Source organism: Paramisgurnus dabryanus, chromosome 13 (genome assembly GCF_030506205.2).
Source record: "Paramisgurnus dabryanus chromosome 13, PD_genome_1.1, whole genome shotgun sequence".
NCBI lineage: Eukaryota > Metazoa > Chordata > Actinopteri > Cypriniformes > Cobitidae > Paramisgurnus > Paramisgurnus dabryanus.
This window is the reverse complement of record NC_133349.1, coordinates 12,482,121-12,505,762: the sequence shown is the minus strand read 5'-3', so window position 1 is coordinate 12,505,762 and position 23,642 is coordinate 12,482,121. Positions and strand designations below refer to the sequence as shown.

The following is a 23,642-nucleotide window of genomic DNA, read 5'->3' as shown; positions in this document are numbered from 1 at the left end:
CTCGGACAGCTTGGGGGTGAGTAAATCATGGGTTTAATATCGTTTTTGGCCGAACTATCCCTTTAAGAGACAAATCTTTCATGTCCTCCATTTTGCATGTAAAAGAAATGTAAATTGAGCAGTTAAAGCCAAGCAAAACTTGAAGACAAAATTCTGCCAGCAGCTCATTAGTCTGATGGTTATTTTGTGCCACAGGTGCAGCGCTATGCTGGCTAACAAGGTAAGCAACAGTCATTAAAGATTCGCTCAGACTTTCTGGAAGAACACAGACGTTGACCTTGCCAACCTCGGCGGGTTTCAATAGAGTTTGTGTATAAAAGTTACAAATGTTTTTTGTTTTTTTGACCTTGCCATGCTTTTTTTATGAAACCATTATGAGGAATAGACTAAATCAGACATTCATTTCTTAAGAATACAGTTCATTTAAACATTAATGAGAAATGACAAACAGTTGCTTAAATAGGATTATGAAATATGAAAATCTGCTCATAGCAACAAAAACCATTACAAAACAATTGAAAATCAATCAGGGTGGTTTGGGGTGATAACTAATGTTTTATCTACTGGTAATAACATTCCTGATTGGATGTTGATCATGTTTTCCTACTGTGCTGCCATTATGGCAGGGTTTCCCACAGCACTTTTCAGTTCGGGCGGCCCACCTAAGCTGGGATACCCTACCACCTTAACTAGGTCTTCCAAAAAAAATTCCACCAAACGCCACATGGCCGAAATGAGAGAAAGACATGGTCCGTCACTGTCTGGAGGATAACTAGCCTGTTGATAAAACATTTAATTCATTACTAATCTAGTATGTGTTAATTTTCTGTCATAGTTTCTTCAAAATTGAGTTTTATTTGAGTGTTTTAAATAAAATATTTTCATCATGACGTGTACGCCCCGCCCCTTTGATTGCCACGCCCCCGGCCTGCCCACCTGCACAACCCTACCACCTTAACTAACAAATTTTCTGTGGGAAACCCTGCATTATGGTGTTGGTGTAAAACATTTTTTTATATTATGGAAAAAGCAGTGCTTCCATAAGCATTTTTTTATTTCAGTTGTACAAGTTTACCTGTGAATAGAACCTATGTATTACATTAGGGATGGGACGATAAATGACGATACACACGAATAATACCCATCCAAAAACGATTCTGAATGGCGCAGCTGATATTATGCACAGCTTTTTGATTTACTACAGCTTTTGAAAAAAGCAAACAGAACCAAATCATTATACATTCCTTAATCATGAAAATACCTGAAAAGGTTTGAAGATCAGCAATATAAATATATGCTTAAGCCATTTCCTGGAGATGCGTGTGTAAATGGTTCTTCTATTGTGGCCCATATTGAGTTTTTGCACGAGAGTGCCCTCTGGCTTTACACCGTAATTTATTGAGAAGCATAGCAAGCATCTTCTGCAGATTATCAGCCCATCCCTATATTACATAATTGAGCAGGTAATAGCAGCATCCATAGGCTTATTGTATATTAAATAAATATTGACCTATCAGTGTATAATATCAAAGTTTCACGAGAGAGTTTAGTCACACACAGGACATGGATTTGGCTAGGAATTACATTTAAACAAGTTGTAAGTGAAATCTGTCAAAATGGCGTTCATATTTTTCTTTTTTCTTGCTTAAAAAATATTCCGTCGTCAAAGACTTTTCGGTTAACGCGACCTCTGACACACACACATACATAATGTTGCCTAATCACAGGCCAGTGCATTTCTTTTTGCATTAATAGCGCAGCACAAGCACATGTTCCCTCACAACAGAAATATACACTCCAACAGCTCGGAGTTCCCTTAAACAATGTGGCTTTCTTCTGGTACTCTTTTAAATTTCATCAAGAAAAAGCAATAAAGTCGGCCAAGCCACTGAATATACCAGATTATTTGAACACTTACTCTCATTATGTCCACGCAAAGGCAGCTCAAGCACATCACAAAATTTTGCGCAGTCTATCACACAGTCAGACGTTAAACAGGGAAAGCAATCACTTGACTTCGTTTGGTTGATCTGGTCCAAGCTTCTTAATCCTTTATTTATTCTTCAACTGAACACCTTGTAAAGGGTGATTTTGTGCTGATAAAATAATATTTTCTTTCAATTCAAGATATTTTGCTTGCTTCCACTGATCAGTACTGTTACTAGCAGTTACATGACAACCAAGGTCAAATACAAAAAAGCCAATTTTGATTGGCTAACAACAAAAGTGGGAGGGTTTGAAGCGCATTTTTTTTTATAAATGATAACATGACTAACAGTGAAATAGTACAACTAAATGATATTATTTTGTATTAATTTGCACTATATATTTAACTTTTTGGTAACATGTTAAAGTGGCTTTCCTCTCTAGCCAACTTTAGGGGGGCGGCGCCCCAGCCTCCCGTATTGACCAGGCGCCACTGCCTGTAATGCTTACTTAAGACTGACAACAATCACCTAATATCTGAGTGTGGTCAGACATTTTTAAAGGTAACAGTAACAAATCAATGCAATGACTTTTTAAAAATAGAAAACAAAAACAATCTAAGGGGGTGAAACAACCAAAATGCAGATTGTAAAAACTTAAATACAGTTCTCGACACTTCACAAATTCAGGTCATTTACCAATCCCGCTCCCCTCACTCCACCCTGTACTTTCATGCCTTCTCTCCATATACAATGTTCTGATCCAAATAAATGGCAAGACCCAAAGTGGCCCAGAAACATAATTTGAAAAAGGTAATATTAAAAACAAGTATTCAAAATGAATGGGTCATATATAAACGAACAATGAGCATGTTATGCATTATAGTCTTCCTTCACATGAAGATGCAACTTTCTAGAGAAAACATATGAGAAACATACACAAATCATCTTCATTTGCAACAACTTTGCTTATGTCTCAAATAACCGCAATAACCAGAATCACTGCTGATCCAAACACCCAAATATTTATAAATAAAAATCCTGGAAATTGTCAATGGTGCCCAAACTTTTGCACATGACAAGTGCATATATGTATATACATGTCTTTAAGAGAATTTTATTAACTGTTGAGGAAAAATATCTGATGTGTAACATTATTTTAGATCCTTGCATTAAAGTAGATCTAAAGCTGTCTGTCTCAATGTCAATCAAACAATAAAACAAACGAGACAGTTTAACAATATTGTTTTTGACTTTGTGTGTGTGTCATATCTATTATTTTACCACTGATATTAAGGTATGGATGCGGTAATTTTGGTGGTAATTTCTGTCAACTTCAAACAGGTGTAGCCCTGTCATGTTTTGTCAGATTCCAACAATCATGCATTGTTTTGAAGTTTTTTAATGGAGAATATCAATATAAATAACTCATTTTGGAAAATGTGGTCATTCCGATTCCATTGCAGCATGGGTCACAAATGATGCAGCAGCAAACAAAAATTGGAAAAGAAAAGGGTCTCCTGATAGGAACATTTATATTCAAAACAACGGCTGATAGTTCTGTCAAAAATATAAACGGGTTGGTGTAAACATACTTTTGCATAAAGCATCTATATTTGTCGACACCCATGTTGATAAGAGTATTAAATACTTGAAAAGTGTGAATTTATGTTAAATTTAGAACAGATAAAAACGTGTGATTAATTTGAGATTAATTGCAAGTTAACTCATGACAATCATGCAATTAACCTAGATTAAATATTTATATATATTTAATATATATAAAAGGGGTCCATGTCCCTGTTACTCAGCTGGTAGGGCACTGTGTATGCAGTACACAGGTTTGAATCCCAGGGATCAGACATGCTGTTAAAATGCTTTGGATAAAAGCGCCTGCTAAATGCATAAAATGTTAGATGGACACAATCATGATCATAAATTTCCAAAGAGAACCTCGCAAAGTACAGAACGTAATCCATCATAATGACACACTAAATTGTTAACAGTCCCAAAACGCCCTTGATGTGGCACTGTTCAGGTAGTGGCTTATAAAACTGTACAGTACACACAATACGCAGCCTAACGTCATTATACAAGATCGTATCGCGGTATCTTGAAAATCCCTAGCTTTTTGCATGATATCATTAGCTTTTTGGTCGTTGTATCATTTTTCTACGGCCAGATCTCCTGTGCTTTGCGTCAAGCCCCCACTCAGGGGACTCCGTCTGTCCTATCATTTCCAAGAATTTTAACAGCGTCAGATTCCTGTGGTGTGTGGTTTACAATGTTACTCTTATGTAGCAAAACGTTATTCTTGGCTGGTCGTCGGGAGAAAACAGTATTACTATTCCCATTTGTAAACACAGCTTTGTGTACTATGCTAATTGTAGGCTCCTAAGACAACATGTTAAATGCTCCCTCGTGCGTTCCCGCAGCTCAATTGGTAGGGCATAGCGTTAACAACGCAAAGGTCATGGGTTCGACACCAGGGAACACACATACTAATGATAATATTTGGGTAAATGAAATGCGTGCAAAACAATAGGCTGAAAATGTAGGCATCCATCGTATTCTTTGTACAATGCAGCAACTTGTTTGAACAATGAAAACAGCTGATTTGACTGACATTCGCCGCATCGTTTACATTAAGTTACATTACATTCATATTAAACGTATGAGGTGTAGCCTAATATTTAAGAGTTTTACATAACAACGGCATCTCACCGCCGTGTGTAAGTTTTGGCTCTGACTGTATTCATCACTCAAAATAAAACGTACATTAAATATGCTTGTTAATGCATCAAAAGACCTATTGACAACTCTACTATCGACCAAGACACATGCGCAAAAACATGAAAACATTAATATTTCCTCGAGACAGTACCTGACACAGCTGTGACGCCGAAACCATTGACTCTTTACAGCAGCGTGGCGCGAGCTCCGCATCCCATCTCGTGTCAAACGGTACGGCTGCCTACGCCTCTCTCTCTCTCTCTCTCTCTCTGCGTTATTTGGAGGTTTGTGAGGCAAAAGGGCTTCCCCTCCTGCTTGTCAAACTGGACGCGCAATCATGCGTTCAGCTGATCGTCGCGACAACAACAGAAGCGGCGTCGCACAACGCAAACATTTCACACCGCACCGCCCAGCACGCGACGCCCGAGGGCCCCGCCCCCTTCCTTGCTCTCGGAGTGATTAATAATCATGAGGTAGTACCCTTTCGCGACGTCGATTGGCTAATGGAGTGTCTTAATTTTTTTAGTTCCCTCCTCGCTGTCAGGCACTGTGAGGTGACGTCATGGAACATTCCAAAAATTCCATGTCCCGTTTTTCTTTATTTTAGAGTACCCTCCAAAATTCATTTATAATTAACAGGCACCATAATAACCAAAATCAAATATGTTATGCAATGTTAGTACAACCATGCCTTAACACATCCAGAGCAAGGGTTTCATGAGAAAGCCCATCTGGGGGATGCACACTAGGTTGCTGATGTCAGCAGAATTCCCACAATTCCCTGATTCACTTGTACTCTTTAGCAGTAGAAAAGCTTCTGAGTTGCATTAATGGTGCAATAGCATGGCCCACCTGGGGACTATTAGCGGGGTTAACCATCAGCATAGACTTTAATACATTTAACCTATTCCCACAGGAGTGCAAGGGGTAAATAGCAGAACACACTGGAAGAACATTATGCAACTCTTCAGGAAAGTCTCTGTAAATTATAGTCAAAATTGAATAGTTAATAAAAATATTGTATACCAGTTTCTGTCTTTTAGTAGTAATTAGAAATTATTACCAGCTAGAGTACATGTAGATTTTTCTGTGACACCTACAGTTGAGGTCATAAGTTTACATATTAGGGTGGTCCTTATAATGGGCCAATATGTTCAACTCTCTAAATGTATTATATAAAAAAATGTGCAAAATTTTGAATTGTTCCAACAATATCTAGAGGTTGCTCAAAGCCTTTGAATATTTCCGAAATCACATATTTTTGGAAAAACTATACCATTTAAAAACACACATAAAACTTGCTTCTGGGAGGGTAACTTTGTTCCATTTATTTCAGTCTCTTCTGAGACGTTTAACCATATAGCTGACTTGCTTCGTGTTGCTTCAGCTATTGTCTCAGTGTGTATTGTCTTTTGTGCTTCATTTACATTGAAGCTTCTTGCTTTGAAAGACATATCACAACTAAAACAGGAGTGTAAATTGCATGGAGCAAGGTCAAATAAGTCCATTGCTGCCATAAGTATATATTATTAAACAATTATACATGCTAGCACAAAGTATCACATAATACACAAATGTGTTAAACTTCAAAGGTATTGAGCAAGCTCTAAATATTAATTAATTTTGAAACAATTCACTCAATTTTTTATTTATTTTTTCAAACATATCGGTGGGGGTTGAGAGCATGAACTTTTAAAAGTTGAAAAATAAGGACCACCATTAAATATACAAAGCTGCAGAATCTGGAAAGTGCTGAAAATTTTGGAAAAATAAGAGGAAATTTGAAAATGTATGTTTGTTTTTAATTTACTTTTTATTTGACATGAGAAATGTTTATAGAAAGTTTGCAACACAATATAATAAAACAATTTCTAAAAAACAACCAAGTTCAAAAGTACACTTGATTCTTAAAACTGCACAATATTTCCTGAACAATCAATGACTTTTGTGAAAGTTGTTTATAGGTTTCTTGTTTGTCCTGAGCCATTAAACCACTCACTGATCTTCAGAAAAATCCCCCAGGTCCTGCAGAATCGTTGCACTCAAAAAAAAAAAAAAAATGTTGGATTTACTTAAAAAAACTTATCAAGTGGGTTCCACATAGCTTTGTTAAGTAATGTCAACAAATAAAAATGTAAGTTATAGGCTAATTACTAAAAAAGTTTGTTTAAAATTGACAATTTAAATGTTGCATGGACTAAAGAAATCCTAGTACAGTCACAATTATGAAACATGTAATTGATGAAAACAAAATAATTAAACAAAAAATGATTTAATAACTCCATAACAATGAATCAGAGTGCAGCTGCTCAATACAACCTTTATTTATTGCAGTTTATCAATCATATCACAAACACATTTGACATGCAATGTAATATTTCAAACCGTTTGTTAGTTTGTTTTGTTCTAAAAATCAGAACAAGTTCATTGACTCATACTTGACCACTTTTTACTCATGTACCTATCTTATGGTGCTACACTTCTGCAAGAGAGTGACAGAACAACAATTTACCCATAATACACTGCAGCATCATCAGCCAATGAGATGCAAGTCTGTATTGGTTTTATTAATCTGTTACTTTTACGCAACAATGTTATATTGGCTGAACAAATAATTTTGAAGTAAAACTGACAAGACACAGTCTTTTGTTGAAATTACTAAGTTAAATTAATTTTATGCAGTTACTTGTGTTTGTTAAATAAAGTGAACAAGAAATTATTTAGTAACAGGGACGTGCACAGGGGGGTTGCTCAGGTTGCCCGGGCAACTGCCCATATGCCCTTCTCGACTCAAGTTGCCCTTCCGAGGTGGAAAAAATAAATTTTACTTTTTCTTCGTTTACACTATGCAGCGTTCCTTCGTTACTGTATTTTAATTAATTACGAAATTTGTATTTTATTTTTAAATTGCTATCCTGTGTTCCTGGCGCATTCGCGAATTAATGACTCGTTTGAGTCGATCCTTACAAAGTGTTGCAAATAAATGAGTCTTTTGAGTCGATTCTTTACAAAGCGAATGGGCCAAACGTTTTAAATTGATTCGCGAATCAGTTTGAATGAATTGTTCAGATCGCTGCAAAAACGGAATCGTTTTACCCGTAACCTATGTAGAAACACGCAGAATATAACCAGTGTTGGGTGACGTGGAAATGAATTTACCAATCTTTTAACTAAAAGCAAAACTTCACAAATGTACCCGCCATTACACACACGCGACCTGTTCGTCGTCAAACACAGTTAAACGCGTGCAACCTTCAGAAGCATTGTAGCACAGATTGAAGAAAATACATCGATGATTGACGTCTGATGATTGTCTGTACTGTATGATGTAAGTGATTCTCACAAAACACACGTGACATGACAACGTAAGAAAACATTTTGTTTGTTTTGTCTAAAATCATTTTTATGTAAGTGTAAACTGTCAATGTCCTCAGACCATCTTAGGAGATTCTAACTTTATACATAGTGAATGCAAAACTGTTGTCAGTTTACTTGTCTGATATTTCAGATATAAGCTACATCAACATTGACACTAGAGTTAATTTGTTAATTTTAAATGCTTGTCTATTCTGTGTTTGTATTCTTTTTTTCTGTACTGTTTGTGTGTATGTTGCAGTTTTACACATACTGTAGAAGTGCCCTTCCATAAGTATTCTTCTGTTTGTTGTGTAGTCAAGAAATGTCTAAACATTAAAAGATGAACATGAGACAAAAGTACAGAATCTGTCATATTATTTTTTTTTAATGGTCACTGAGCTGTGTCCTGATTGTTTACACATGAAAAGCATAAAATGTGTAGGATCAGTTTGATTCACGTATGTGCATTTGTGTACTACACACATAAGTCAGCATTTAATGCTGTTGTTCTTTGTTGTTAAAGCATGTATGTGTTGAAACATAAACAAAGGTTAATAAAATGTGACATTCTAAACTTCTGACATACTGATATTTATCTTACCAATTTCTGGTCTCCACAGCAAACAGAAAAATCTTGTCTTTACAGTTCTGATACATATGGAGGGCACTGTATTGTGTGTGTGTGTGTGTGTGTGTGTGTTTGTTTGTTTGCGTGTGTGTGTACCTGGTAATTATCACGTTGTGGGGACCAATTGTCCCCACCAAGATAAGAATACCAGTGTTTTTGTGACCTTGTGGGGACATTTTGATGTCCCCATGAGGAAACAAGCTTATAAATCAAACGACATGATGTTTCTTGAAAATGTGAAGTAGCAGAAGAGTTTTTGTGATGGTTGGGGTTAGGGAATGGGGCAGGTAAGGGGAATAGAATATACAGTTTGTATGGTATAAAATGCATTGCGTCTATGGAATGTCCCCACAAAACATGGAAACCAGAATGTGTGTTTGTGTGTGTGTGTGTGTGTGTGTGTGTGTGTGTGTGTGTGTGTGTGTGTTTGCGTTTTTTCATGAGTAACTAGTAACTCGCTACTTACTATTTTCATTGCATACTTTTTACTTCTACTTGAGTAATTATTTATTTAGTTACTTGTACTTTTACTTGAGTAAAGTTTTTGGCTACTCTTTCCACCTCTGTTAAAATCTTCATGAATCTAGGCTGAGTTTGCCTCGTTTAAGCCTAAATAATCAGACAGATAGCAGCTAGCTATCATAGCTTGCAGACAAGCAACCTAGGCTACAATTTTTTTGGTAGGCATTAGGCAAACATGTTTGCTGATTTTAATAAAGACCCTGTTATTCTCAGTCCTTCATATAGGCCGTGATTTAAAAAAAAAAATTGGGGGGGGGGTGCCCTTTATTTAGGTCAGAGCAACTGCCCCTAAAAATTCCTGTGCACGTCCCTGTTTAGTAAAACTAAATGACTCCAACCAAGTTCATTTCAGAATCTGTGAAAATGTATCTTTTCACATTAAAGACAATCAAGAAACACATAAGCAACTATTACAATATATACAAAAATTTCTAGTATTTAGAAAAAACTGCATTTGGGTTCTGAAGAACAAAGAAAGAAACTGTGGCCTCAAATTAAGAAAATAACGTGTGTGGATACAATGTAAAGTTTTTAAAAAATCTAAGAAAACCTATACCAGCAGCTTATTTACTGTACACTTTAAGGATCAAAGCTACATCAAATCTACAGCCAGCTTGAAATAACGTTTGACTAATCGTTTATGTTGTATGTGTTCTCAGATTTCAAAGTACGGTGAATTAGACAATGTGGGACAGCAAAAAGGTTTATTCTCTCTCCCTGTACGATGATATTTCATCTGTCCCCTCTCAACATAGTCCAGGGTCTCAAAAAGACTGTTAAAGCTGAGGGTAATGAATGATATACGTCGACAAAGCTCAGGGAAGTATTCTGTTGTCTCTCTCTAAATATACTAAAGCCACCCTGACAACCTTATGACAAAATAGTTGACAAAAGAAAGCTTTGTTTAACAAATACAAATATAATGTTTAGTCGATACCCCCTGGACAGTGTAATTACTGGGCATAAATATAGCTCTTCGGCCTGTAACCTATGATTATGCTTTTTATAGTTTCATTTTACGGTGTAGAATTACTCTTAAGGAAGCAAAATTGCAGAGTTAGGTTAACAAACTGTGTTCGAGAAATACGCAAAACTTGACGCTTTTGAAGGTTACCACAGGGGCAATTAAAAACACTTTGCGTGACAAATCCAGTGGGCATTACAAGACCTTGTAATGCCTTATGATGCCACAAAAATTTTGGAAAAGTTGTTGTTGAATAGGTCAACAGAATTAAAGAGATGGGGTGAGTCTCTCATCATCTCTGTTGGCCCAGCGCTGTGCTTTTAGGTTTAAGGACAGACTCCCGGAGACTCTTCAGTGTCCAGTAAAGTTCACCTGGCATTCAGGTGGTGAGTCATAGCCCATGGCTGCCTGATCCTGTCACTAGATGTCACTGACATTCATACTCCCTGTGGAGAATGAGAGCGCTGCTGGCCCCATCGCCCTGACAGCCTCCATAGTCGAGCGGGACACCTGACTGAGCGAGCGGCTGTGAGGTGCGTGATGGCTTTGTGGGAGGGATTTCAGGTCATGCAGAGTGGTGACACAAGTTGTTTTGATTGGTTGAATTGTGGTCCTTGGTCACACCTAAATTGTGATTGTACATTTCAGTTAAATTTAAAATAAAAAAAGCTAGTAGCACAGTAGCAAGGACAATTCTCTATGAATGCTTCACAGTGTGACAATATGATCCTAACAGGCTTATGTAACAGCATGCCTGCATACTCATCTTCCAACAGACAACGGCTGCACCGACTGTTACATAACTAGATCAGCCTCCCCACAGAGCCGGGTTGCGCCTGTGCATGGCACACAGCAGCAGTCTGCTAGTGGGAGAGAAACAGTGCTTCTTGCTGCAGGGACAGAGAGGTAAAGGTAATGCAGAAGTTAAATGAAACATTTGTAAAATAATGCATTCAGCCTGTTTTACAATGTACAGCAGTACACTCTTAAAGAGCACATATTTGATTGCTAAAAAACAACGCTATTTTGTGTATTTGGTATAATACAATGTGTTTGTGTGGTTTATGGTTAAAAAAAACATTATTTTCCACATGCTGAACATTTTTGTAGCTCCAGATTTTATTGAAATGCACGGATTTGAAAAGCTCTGTGTCCCTGATTGGCCAGATGATCTGAACGTTGAGACGTCAGCCAGAAATGTGACGCTCCTTACCATGTTTGAAAGATACGGTTGCTAACAGGAGTTAACTTACAGGCTGTGAGTCTGAAGCTGGAGGAATTATGATAATGTCGGTCTTGTCTACATCACCAATCCAAGGAAGTAAACTGTTGCCTACAATCCGTGTGTTTGTTGTAGTCCAAGAAAAGAAATTTACATTGGAGACGATAACTTGTGTCATCGTTTACTTTGGGGTTTGTACCTTTTGCATATCATTAACATGTATTAATACACACTTACACACCAAAGGAAATGTAAAAATGTGAATCAGACAATATGTGCTCTTTAAAAAAATAAATGTTCTTCCTCATGCCTAGAAGAATCGTTTTGGCTAAATGTTTCCAGAAACAACCTTTAACCTCCGAAGAACCGTCCAGTTAAAAAAATACATAAAGGTAAGAGAGAGAAATGGTTCCTTCAACTGAATGATTCTTTGAGGAACAAAAATTATTCTTCTGAAGATTCAGGAAAAAGATTCTTCTATAAGATTTCACAGACAGGGTTACATATTCTGTTAATTGGTGGACACCATAACACATCACTCTAAAAACAAACGTGGTAAATAGCAAATGTGCTTAACTGGCTCATAGGAGAACCATTTTAGAACCATAGTGTGCTATATAGAACCATATCTGATGCTATAGTGGTGCTATATCACCCCCGGATGGTTCTTCATATGTGCTTTACAGGTGTAATATAGCACTAAAAATGGTTTCCCTATGATTACGAGCTTTTAGTGCTATTTAGCATAAATTTTTTGTACTGATTTTGGGAGGGATCTGCGGAATGGATTTAAAGGGATAGTTCGGCCAAAAATGATATTAAACCCATGATTTTCTCACCCCCAAGCTGTCCGAGATGCATATGTCCATCATTTTTCAGACAAACACATTTTCAGATATTTTAGAAAATGTTTAAGATCTTTCAGTTTATTAAATATGAAGTTTCATGGTCCACGTCCTTCAAGTCCAAAAAATGTGCAAATTAAATCCAAACGGCTCCAGGATGATAAACAAAGGCCTTCTGAGGGTAATCCGTGCGATGTTGTTGTAGAAATATCCATATTTAAAACTTTATAAACGAAAAAGACTCCTCTGTATTCAGGAGAGAGTATTAGCGTAGTGTACGCACTTTTCTTAGTGACGTATGACAAATTCGGAGGGCGGGGGCACAGAGCAGCAGCAGTGATACATACATGGAAACCTCCGTAAGCTGCGTAAAGCACTCATCTTGAATGCGGACGCGACTAAGATGGCGGCATTACCGGAAGCGAGTTATTTTCGTTTATAAAGTTTTGAATGTGGATATTTCTACAACAAAACGTCTCGGTTACGTATGTAACCCTCGTTCCCTGAAGGAAGGGAACGGAGACGTCACGTCGTGACCGACGAATTGGGAACCGCTTCGCGGGTGACCTATCTACTTCGAGAACTATAAGAAACGCCAATGAACTTGGCATGCAGGTATTTGCATAATGCCGGCGCCGCCCCGCCAGGTGCGTATATAAGCCGCAGGTGCACAATACCAAATTAGCTATATTATTGCTGAGAAGCCGAGCAGCAGTGCCCGGCCTGAAAACAGCAATGGAACAGCAAACTGTGGCGACGGGACGTGACGTCTCCGTTCCCTTCCTTCAGGGAACGAGGGTTACATACGTAACCGAGACGTTCCCTTTCAGTCGGTCACTACGACGTCACGTCGTGACCGACGAATTGGGAATCCCTACCAAAACGCCACTGCAGCTGAACCCTTCCAGTGTCTGAAAAAGCCCTCCGCCCTCCACGTAAGGGCGGAACCTAAGGCGAAATGCAGAAGGCCGGTCACTACCTGTTCCTTAACCCACGATAGTGAAGCAGCGAACTGGGGAAGCGTCTAAACTGAGCGGAGCTAGAACACTGCGGAAGCCATCCCCTAAGAAGGTTGAATGGATGACATAAAAATATGAAACAACCGAAGGTTGCTCATAAAGTCTCTGAACAAAACATAGTATGCAGAGAGATGCAGAGCAGGCTCTGCTAAGGAAAACGTGGAGGATTAGTACCCCACGGAGTATACACACAAATGAACCCCACGTAGGGGACAAATGTGGACGCCTAGCCTACACAGGTTTACAGAGAATACATCAGTGATAGGTTGACAGCGGATGCTCCGCAACACCAGCTATCAGGGCGGTGGAGGAGAGGCAAAAACAGTTTTTTAGACGTTTTTGCCCCGATGGCCTTCCATATTGGTGCAGATGTGCAGCACCAAAATAGAGGCTCCAAGCCGACACACGAGCCGACCCTCGGCATTCTTAACTAGTTAGTAGAAAGAACCCGAGTGGAAACCGGTTCGACACGAACACTATAGAATCTTGTGAACGTATTAGGTGTCGCCCAGCCTGCAGCTCTACAAATATCTGTTAGCGAGGAACCGCGAGCCAGTGCCCAAGATGATGCCACACTGCGTGTAGAGTGGGCACGTAAATTAAACGGACAAGGCACATTCTGCTTTTGATATGCAAGGGCTATAGTATCCACAATCCAATGGGACATCCTCTGCTTGGTGACAGCTTTTCCTTTCTGCTGACCACCGTAACAAACAAAGAGCTGATCTGAGGTCCTAAAGCTTTGCGTCCTGTCTATATACACACGTAGTGCACGAACAGGGCATAACAAAGCCGTGGCTGGGTCTGCCTCCTCCAAAGGCAGCGCTTGGAGGTTCACCACTTGATCTCTGAAAGGAGTGGTGGGAACTTTGGGCACAAAGCCGGGCCGGGGTCTCAGTGTTACGCTGGATGCAGCCGGCCCGAACTGAAGGCACGATTCGTCGACCGAAAATGCATGAATATCCCCTATCCTCTTAACAGAAGTCAAAGCAAGGAGAGTTAATGTTTTCATAGTAAGAAATTTAACACTCACACTATGCAGAGGCTCAAATGGGGCTTCCTGGAGTGATTTCAGCACCAAGGACAGGTCCCAAGGAGGAATAGAGGGAGGACGCGAAGGATTCAGTCTTCGAGCGCCTCTGAGAAATCTAATGACCAGGTCGTGCTGACCCACTGTTCTACCGTTTACGGGTGAATGGTGAGCTGATATCGCAGCGATATCGACTTTAATAGTGGATGGTGACAGCCTATTCTCCAAACGGCGCTGGAGATATAAAAGCACAACACTAATCGGGCATTCTCGGGGGTTTTCACTTTGGGAAGAACACCAGTCGACAAACAGGTTCCATTTAAGCGCGTAAGCCTGTCTCGTAGACGGCGCTCGCGCTGCAGCAATAGTGTTAGATACCTCTTGCGGTAAATCACTCAAATCCTCCGTGCCCCGTCCAGAGACCACACATGGAGGTTCCACAGGTCGGGGCGCGGGTGCCATAATGTGCCCTCTTGTTGAGAAAGAAGGTCCTTCCTCAGGGGAATCTTCCAAGGAGGGGCTGTCGCGAGGAGAGAGAGTTCTGGAAACCAACTCCTGGTTGTCCAATACGGTGCCACCAACAGCACGCTCTCCTCGTCCTCCCGAATTTTGCATAGGGTTTGCGCAATGAGGCTCACCGGAGGGAACGCGTATTTGCGCATGTTTCGCGGCCAGCTGTGTGCCAATGCATCCACGCCGAGCGAGTCGTCGGCTAGTGAATAGAACAGGCGACAATGGGTCGTCTCTGGGGAAGCAAACAGATCTATCTGCGCTTTGCCGAAACGTCTCCAAATCTGCTGAACCGCAATGGGGTGGAGTCGCCATTCGCCGGGACGCGCAGCCCGAGAGAGCGCATCCGCCTCTACATTGAGCGTGCCCGGGATGTAAATGGCACGAAGAGACCTCAAATTCTTCTGACTCCAAGTGAGGAGATGACGGGCGAGATGCGACAGGTGACGCGAGCGTAAACCGCCTTGACGATTGATGTACGCCACGGTCGCAGTGTTGTCTGTGCGAACTAATACATCTTTGCCCTGTAACTCGTTGCTGAAACGGACGAGCGCAAGATATACAGCCCACATTTCTCGGCAATTTATGTGCCAATGCAGCTGGGGTGCCGTCCAGACCCCCGAAGCCGCAAGCCCATCGTACGTGGCCCCCCACCCCGTGTCCGAAGCATCTGTGCATACTATTGCATGCCTGGAGACCTGTCTCAGAGGCACACCGGCTCGGAGAAACGCACGGTCTGACCACGGAGTGAAAGTGCGACGACACGCAGGTGTAATGATAACACGGTGAATGCCGCGCAGCCACGCTCTCCTCGGGACTCGATCGTGAAGCCAATGCTGAAGCGGTCGCATATGGAGCAGTCCGAGCGGAGTTACAGCTGCGGCTGCTGCCATATGCCCCAAAAGCTTCTGAAATTGTTTCAGCGGGACCGCGCTCTTGCTCTTGAATGTATTCAGGCAAGTCAGAATCGACTGTACACGCGCTTCTGTTAGACGAGCTGTCAAATCGATCGAGTCCAGTTCCATACCGAGAAAAGAGATTCTCTGCACGGGGCAAAGCTTGCTCTTTTCCCAGTTGACCCGAAGACCCAAACGAGCGAGGTGTTTCAAAGTTAAATCTCTGTGATCGCACAGCGTCTGACGTGTTTGAGCTATTATTAGCCAATCGTCCAGATACGCGAGAATGCGCACACCTCTCTCTCTCAGGGGTTTTAAAGCCCCCTCCACTACTTTGGTGAATACACGGGGCGACAGAGAGAGCCCGAATGGGAGGACTTTGTACTGGTATGCTCGCCCCTCGAACGCAAAGCGGAGAAACGGCCTGTGCCGGGGGAGAATCGATACATGAAAGTACGCGTCCTTCAGGTCGATAGATGCGAACCAATCGTTCGGACGAATGCATGGAAATATGCGTTTGGGCGTCAGCATTTTGAACGGCATTCTGTGAAGTGCACGGTTCAGCGAACGCAGGTCCAGGATCGGTCGCAAGCCGCCGCTTTTCTTGGGTACAATAAAGTAAGGGCTGTAAAACCCCGACCTCATCTCGGCTGGAGGGACCGGCTGGATCGCGTCTTTCGCCAATAAGACAGCGATCTCCGCACGGAGGACGTGCGCATCGGCAGCTCTCACCGTAGTGAAACGAACGCCGGAGAATTTGGGGGGACGCCGGGCAAATTGGATCGCATAGCCGAGACGAATCGTGCGTAAAAGCCAACGCGACGGGCTGGGAAGCTGTTTCCACGCCCCCAGACACCGTGCGAGGGGGACTAAAGGCACGATCGGTGTACCCGCGGCGGGCGCAACGGAGGTGATCGCCGGTGTGTGCGTAACGGCCGCACCGACAGCAGTGTTGTGTGTGATAACACTCACCTGAGTCCATTGCTGGGTGGTTGAGTAAGGGAGGCTCTGCTGAAGACACCTCTCGCCACTCGATGCACCCTCTGGCGAAGGAGGAGGGAGACGATGGGTTATGAGCCCGTAGCTGTCTCCTACCGCCTGAGAAGTTGGAGAGCGCGGAGGGGTTATGAGCCCGTGCGCCGCTCTCGTTCTCCTCTGATGAGTCGGAGAACGAGGGGGGGTTATGAGCCCGCTCGTATCTCCGGCGCTCATCTGAAGACCTAGAGATGGAAGTGGAATTCGCTCTTTTTGTGAATTTGTGGGTGCCGACTGAAAAGTCGGCGGAACAGAAAAATGAAACAAAAGATTCCCCAACCGGCCCTCCTCCGGTGGGGGGAGTGGTGCCTTCACCATCTCCCGAAGAGCGATCCCCTCCATCTCTAGGTCGCCCGTCTCAGGGCCGCTTAGATCTTCTTTTACCACCCTTTGAAGCGGGCTGAGCGGGCGGGGCGGGCTGCTGACGACCGGTTCCTCGCTTCTTAGAAGAGCCCCGGGGAGGAACGGAGGCGGCCGCCGCAGGACGCCCTCGGCGAGGAGCAGGCTGAGGCGCCGACGTGGATGGGGCAGGCGCAGGACGCTTCCGACGTGGCATGATCTGAGCGATGGCCTCAGTCTGCTTCTTGGCCGCGGAGAATTGCTGCGCAAACTCCTCGACCGTCTCGCCGAACAGGCCGGTCTGGGAAACCGGAGCATTCAGGAGCCGGGTTTTATCGGCGTCCTTCATGTCCGCCAGACACAGCCAGAGATGGCGTTCCTGGACTACCAGGGTAGACATCGCACGCCCGACGGCGTGTGCGGTGACCTTGGTCGCACGAAGCGCCAGATCCGTAGCCGCACGTAGTTCAGAGAACTCCGCCGAGTCGTGACCTCCCGCGTGCAGGTCCCTCAGAGCCTTAGCCTGGTGGACCTGCAGCAATGCCATGGCATGCAGGGCAGAGGCTGCCTCCCCACAAGCCTTGTAAGCAGCACCGGACAGCGCCGAAGACTGCTTACAGGCCCGTGAGGGGAGAGTAGGCTGGTCCCGCCAGGAGGAAGCGACACCGGCCGGACACAACTGCATCGCGACCGGCCGCTCCACTGACGGGATACCAGTGTACCCCTTGGCATCTCCACCCTCGAGAGAGGTGAGGGGTGAAGGCTGAAACGGTCGGTTCCGGGCGGAAAACGGGGTTTTCCACGACCGCGTCAGCTCTTCATGCACCTCGGGGAAGAAAGGCACCGGGGGCGAGGACTGAGAAGCCCTGGCACCGCCGAAGAACCAATCATCGAGGCGGGACGGTTCAGGTGGGGGAGGTTTAGTCCACTCCAAGCCGACCGCCTCCGCTGCCCGAGCGAGCATGGCTGCCATCTCGGGGTCGAACACAGAAGCCGCAACCTGGCCCGAAGGCGGGAGCGGATCCGGATCGACGTCCGAGGCTGACAACCCCCCTTCCGATGTTACGGTGGACATCGCGTCGGGTGGAGGCTCGACAGAGCGCGAGGACACCGTAGAACACGGGCCGCTCGTCTCCATCGGGACCTCCGCTGGCAACGGATCAGGGCGCTGGGAGCTGCTGGACGAACCAGCAGACCGACCCAGCACCGTTATACGGAGGTCATCCTTCGCAAGTCTGGTAGCTGCGCTCTTAGCAGCACCAGACTTGGAAGGCGGGCGCCGTTCCCGGAGAAACGACACCCGTCTCCGCAAATCCGCCATAGTCATGCCTTCACAGATGGAGCATGAACTATCACGCAACGCTGCCTCTGCGTGCTGGAGCCCCAGACACGAAAGACAACGCTGGTGGCCATCCCGGGGGGCGATGAACACACCGCATCCAGAAACCGAACACGGACGGAAATCCATCTTTAAAAAGACGACCCCGACCGTGACACGAATGAGTGGCTGTCTTTAAAAAGACACAAAGCTCAAACGTGCTGCTCTTTTAGGGAAATCACTCTTTTGTGCAAGCTGGTGAAACACACAGGGAGAGGCAACGCACTCACTCGAACTCAAGTCCTAAATTAAGAGACAGAGAGAGAGAGAAAGGGTGGAGAGAAAAACACTGCGAGCCTCCGCTGAGGTGTCTTCGCCCAACCAACTTTGGCAAGCTGAGATCTTTTTTTCTTCCCACAGAACAGGATCTACGAAGATCAGTTTTTCAGAATAGCTTCTCGTGAGCAGATGTCTGCCGGCTTCGAAGCAATAAAGCTAATTTGGTATTGTGCACCTGCGGCTTATATACGCACCTGGCGGGGCGGCGCCGGCATTATGCAAATACCTGCATGCCAAGTTCATTGGCGTTTCTTATAGTTCTCGAAGTAGATAGGTCACCCGCGAAGCGGTTCCCAATTCGTCGGTCACGACGTGACGTCGTAGTGACCGACTGAAAGGGAACTGTGCGGATTACCCTCAGAAGACCTTTGTTTATCACCAGGGAGCCGTTTGGATTTATTTTGTGACAGATAGATGCACATTTTTTGGACTTAAAGGACGTGGACCCCATAACTTCACATTTGATTAACTGAAAGATATAAAACATTTTCTAAAATAACTGAAATGTGTTCCCCTGAAAAATGATGGACATATGCATCTCGGACGGCTTCGGGTGAGTAAATCATGGGTTTAATATAATTTCTGGCCGAACTATCCCTTTAAGCATGGAAAATGTGTTAAAGAAAGATAGTAATGCTTCACTATTATCTGTAAAAGTGAGTTGAAAGTGTAAGCAAATATCGAGAACATTTTAAAATAAATTAAAGGGATAGTTCACCCAAAAATTTTAATAATGTCATTAATGACTCACACTCATGTCATTCCAAACTCGTAAGACCTCCGTTCATCTTCGGAACACAATTTAAGATGTTTAATATTTATTCTGAGGGTTTGTTGACCCTTCATTGAAAATCTACGTACGATATACTGTCCATGTCCAAAAAGGTAATAAAAACATCATCAAAGTAGTCTGTTTGACATCAATGGGTCAGTTAGAATGTGTTGAAGAATAAAAAATAAATTTTGGTCCAAAAATTATGACTTTATTCAGCATTGTCTTCTCTTCCGTGCCTGTTGTGAAGTGCATGCACGAGACTAAAGTCACGTGACTGCAGTGACGCGGATGACGTGCGATGCAGCTGACATGTTAATCTAAAATCTTAAACTGTGTTCCGAAGATGAACAGAGGTCTTACCACTTTGAAACAACATGAGGGTGAGTCATTAATGACATTATTTTCATTTTTGGGTGAACTATCCCTTTATTAATCAAATGACAGTGTTAAAACTTTGTGAATAACTTTGTGAAAGTTCCAGTTTTTCTCCATTATGCACTATAAACAGGTGCATTATCTATGTTACCCAATATGAATTCTCTCATTTTATCATCCTGACGTTTCCTCGTCACATGCACATGCGTTTCATGCAATGTTTTTGCAAAATGCAGGATAGCAGGTTAGTGGCCTGCTTTTGGGCTTCAGTGGAGCTTCACTCGCAGGAAGGCATCACAACCCTCCAACGCCCTGCTGCCAGGCTCCAGATCTTGAGGAGTCTAATGGGGTGGTAATGTTGGGTAAATGTTTCCAACACACATGTGCCAGCAGGGCCAAAATTCAATTAGCTTTGCTGCATGCAGCAACATAATCCAATGTGCTCGGGTCCTACACTTAAAATGCAATTACACCTCTGACAGCCTCTTACAGTATTACACTATAACTGCAATACGAAACGAGTACAGTTTTTCTCTAAATTATTTTTTTACAAGCTGGAGCACCTATATATAGGTTACTATATATATATCCAAATGTGCTTAGGTCTTAAAGTGCATACACAGTAAAAGATATACATTAGCTGTTTTTTCAGAAAATCCATTAACCTCAAAGTTTACAGTAGCTTTAGTTATTAAAGCCCACTAAGGTGCTGCTCAGAATAAACAAGTTTCCAGTCCATGAAAACTTGATGACAGTTATTGAAGATTGAAAGATTGTAGTTGAGGTACAGTACAGTTGCTTCCCCATTTTAGTGACGAATTAAGCCCCCGTCGACCACTGATGTAAAAATTATTCAGCAAAACTGTCACGGTTGAAATGCATGACTGTGCATCACTTCCATTGACACTGAGCTAAGTACCAGTTTGGTGATTTTTTCATTGGGTTAAAGTGCTCCCCAGGGACACACTTACCAGTCCGGCTTTAGGAGTCGAGGGTCGAAGCCAGCTGAAACAGAACATCCTGCAGTTCTGCTGAGTCAGGGTGTGTGTCCTGATGCTGGGGGAGTGAGATCATTTTGTTGATGTGTGTCTCTCCCCTGTTCATTGTTAAAGGAGCCTGCCAAGGGAGAGAGAGAGTTTCTAGACAGGAGTAAGTCATTTATATGAATTGATGAGGAGAGTTATTTTTCTTTAATGCTTCTTTCTAAAGTGTCTTATACAGCTATAAGATATATGTGGGTGGATGAGAACAAATGAAGCCTTTAGATGAAGCATAAGATTGGAAAAGATATATTGAACACAGTCTGGTGCAGACTTTAGAAAGAGAATTTTCCTATACTAGGTTTGCTGATCCAGTTGGTCTTTGGCCTTGGAAAAACTGCACTGTAAAAAGTGTTTCTGTGCCTTAGTAGATTTAACAAAGATAAAACGAGTAAACTGTATTAAAAAATTAATTCTTGTTTTTTAAATCAAAATTGAGTTAAAATAACATAAAAAGATTAATAATTGGAGTAAATCTAAATGAAAACTTTAATGAGTAAATTCAGCTTCATTTTATCATGAATAATCCACTTAAATTTGTAAGAAGGAAATTAATTTAATAATTTTGTGTTGAAACTACATGAATGATTTTAGTAAACATAGCTAATAGACTCGTAGTTCCCAGCATGCTTTGCATGGGACTGCATTTGAACAGTGAAATTTAAATTTAAAGCTATTTTATTTAACAAAAAAAAAAGACTTTTAGTGTTTAATGTTCATTTATCTTCGAGATTTTGAAGAGTTTTTGTTTCATCTTTGCAATGTTCAGAAGACTGGTGCTTGTAGACTGCATACTAAAGTATGTCGCGCTTTACAGCTGCCCAAAACTAAACTGGGTGGGCATTTTGATTGAATAAACAATTTGTGCCCTTATCTCACAGAAAGATAGTCTAAATCCATGTTTATCGAAAACAACAAGCCATAAAAAAGTTACCTGAAAAGTAAATTAAACTGAGTAATACTAGAACTATTAGTTAACTCAACTTAATTTTGTTGCATTTGTATTAATATTACAGTGTTTATTATACTTAGAAAAGGCTACAAGTTGACTCAACTTAAAACATCAAATGCAATCACTTGCCTTAATTTTTATAAGTTAGATTTATGTATTACTTTTTTAGCTGGTCTAGTGGCCAACTTGACCTGGTGAAAGTGTCCTTTGAAATCAAAGGGATAGTTCAACCAAAAATAAAAATTATGCCATCATTTAGTCACCCTCATGTTGTTTCAAACCTGTATACATTTCTTTGCTCTGCTGAACATAAAGGAAAGATTTCATCATCGTCTTCCATTTTTTTCTGCTATAGAAGTCAATTGTGCTTCTGTTTCCTGCTTGATTGCAAATATATTCCTGTGTTGAGCAAAACAAGGAAATGTATACAGGTTTGGGACAATTTGATGGTGGATACATTTTTGGGCAAACATTCCCTTTAAAAACAAACCAGCACAGGTTGTTTTTGAGGAGAAAGGTGTTGTTATCCAAAATGTTTGAAGAAATTAAAGGACAAGTTCGGTATTTTACACTTAAAGCCCTGTTTTTAGATTGTTTATGATGAAATAGAATGGTTTTGACTGAAATTTGGACATATGCGGCTGCCCCGAGAATTTTGTGGTGTTTGTGTTTCACCTCCCACCTTTACAATGGGTTTAATGGTGCACTGGAACAATCCTTTCTAAAATGCATTAAACTTTCGTTTACAAAGACGTGAATCTCACCGAGTGGTCAGGGGTGTTCACTGGTATGCTCACACAAAAATCGCTGCTAAATACGCATTCCAACAGGTTTTATCGTAGTTTTTGCCAACTCCATTGACTTGTATTAGATGTGCTGTGAGGTACAGTATTACTCCGCGCCGGGAACTTTGTTTCTATTCTTGCAATTGGCAAAGGCGGATTAGCGCCACCACCTGGACTGGAGTGTTTATAATTCAAGCTCTAAGCGGAAGAATGTATGGGTGTGAAGCGTTTGAAAAAATAGGTCCACAAGTTAACAACGAATGCTAAAACAGCTGTTGGAAAGCATCTTTTGCAGCGATTTTTGTGTGAGCATATCAGTGAACACCCCTGACCACTAAGTGAGTTTCACGTCTTTGTAAACGAAAGTTTAATGCATTTTAGGAAGGATTGTTCCAGTGCACCTTTAAACCCATTGTAAAGGTGGGAGGTGAAACACAAACACCACAAAATTCTCGGGGCAGCCGCATATGTCCAAATTTCAGTCAAAACCGTTCTATTTCATCATAAACAATCTGAAAACAGGGCTTTAAGTGTAAAATACCGAACTTGTCCTTTAAAGAGCACCTATTTCGTTGCTAAAAATGAAGTTATTTTGTGTATTTGGTATAATACAATGTGTTTGCGTGGTTTATGGTTAAAAACACATTATTTTCCACATACCGTACATTTTTGTAGCTCCAGATTTCACTCTCTTCCTGAAATGCACAGATTTGAAAAGCTCTGTGTCCCTGATTGGTCAGCTAATCTGTACGTTGTGATTGCCCTGAATACCTCTAACGCCAGCCAGAAATGTGATGCTTACCATGTTTGAAAGGTTCGCAGGCTGTAAGTCCGAAGTAGGATGAATTATGATAATGTCGGTCTTGTCTACATCACCAATCCCAGGAAGTAAACTGTTGCATACAATCCGTGTGTTTGTTGTAGTCCAAGAAAAGAGATTTACGCTGGAGACGATAACTCGCGTCATTGTTTATTTTGGAGTTATGTACCTTTTGCATATTGCTAGCGTGTACTAATACACACTTACACATCA

The 23,642-nt window shown here is 42.0% G+C and overlaps 1 protein-coding gene across 1 annotated transcript in view; it reads right to left on the bottom strand.

The window, feature by feature from the left end:
• The window catches only part of hivep3b (HIVEP zinc finger 3b), a 73,403-nt gene extending 68,322 nt beyond the window's left edge, over positions 1–5,081 (bottom strand). The window contains exon 1 of the mRNA XM_065298420.1: positions 4,810–5,081. The gene's annotated coding sequence lies outside the window, so the exon portion shown is untranslated. The remainder of the gene's footprint in view (positions 1–4,809) is intronic.
• Positions 5,082–23,642: the final 18,561 nt, after the last annotated feature.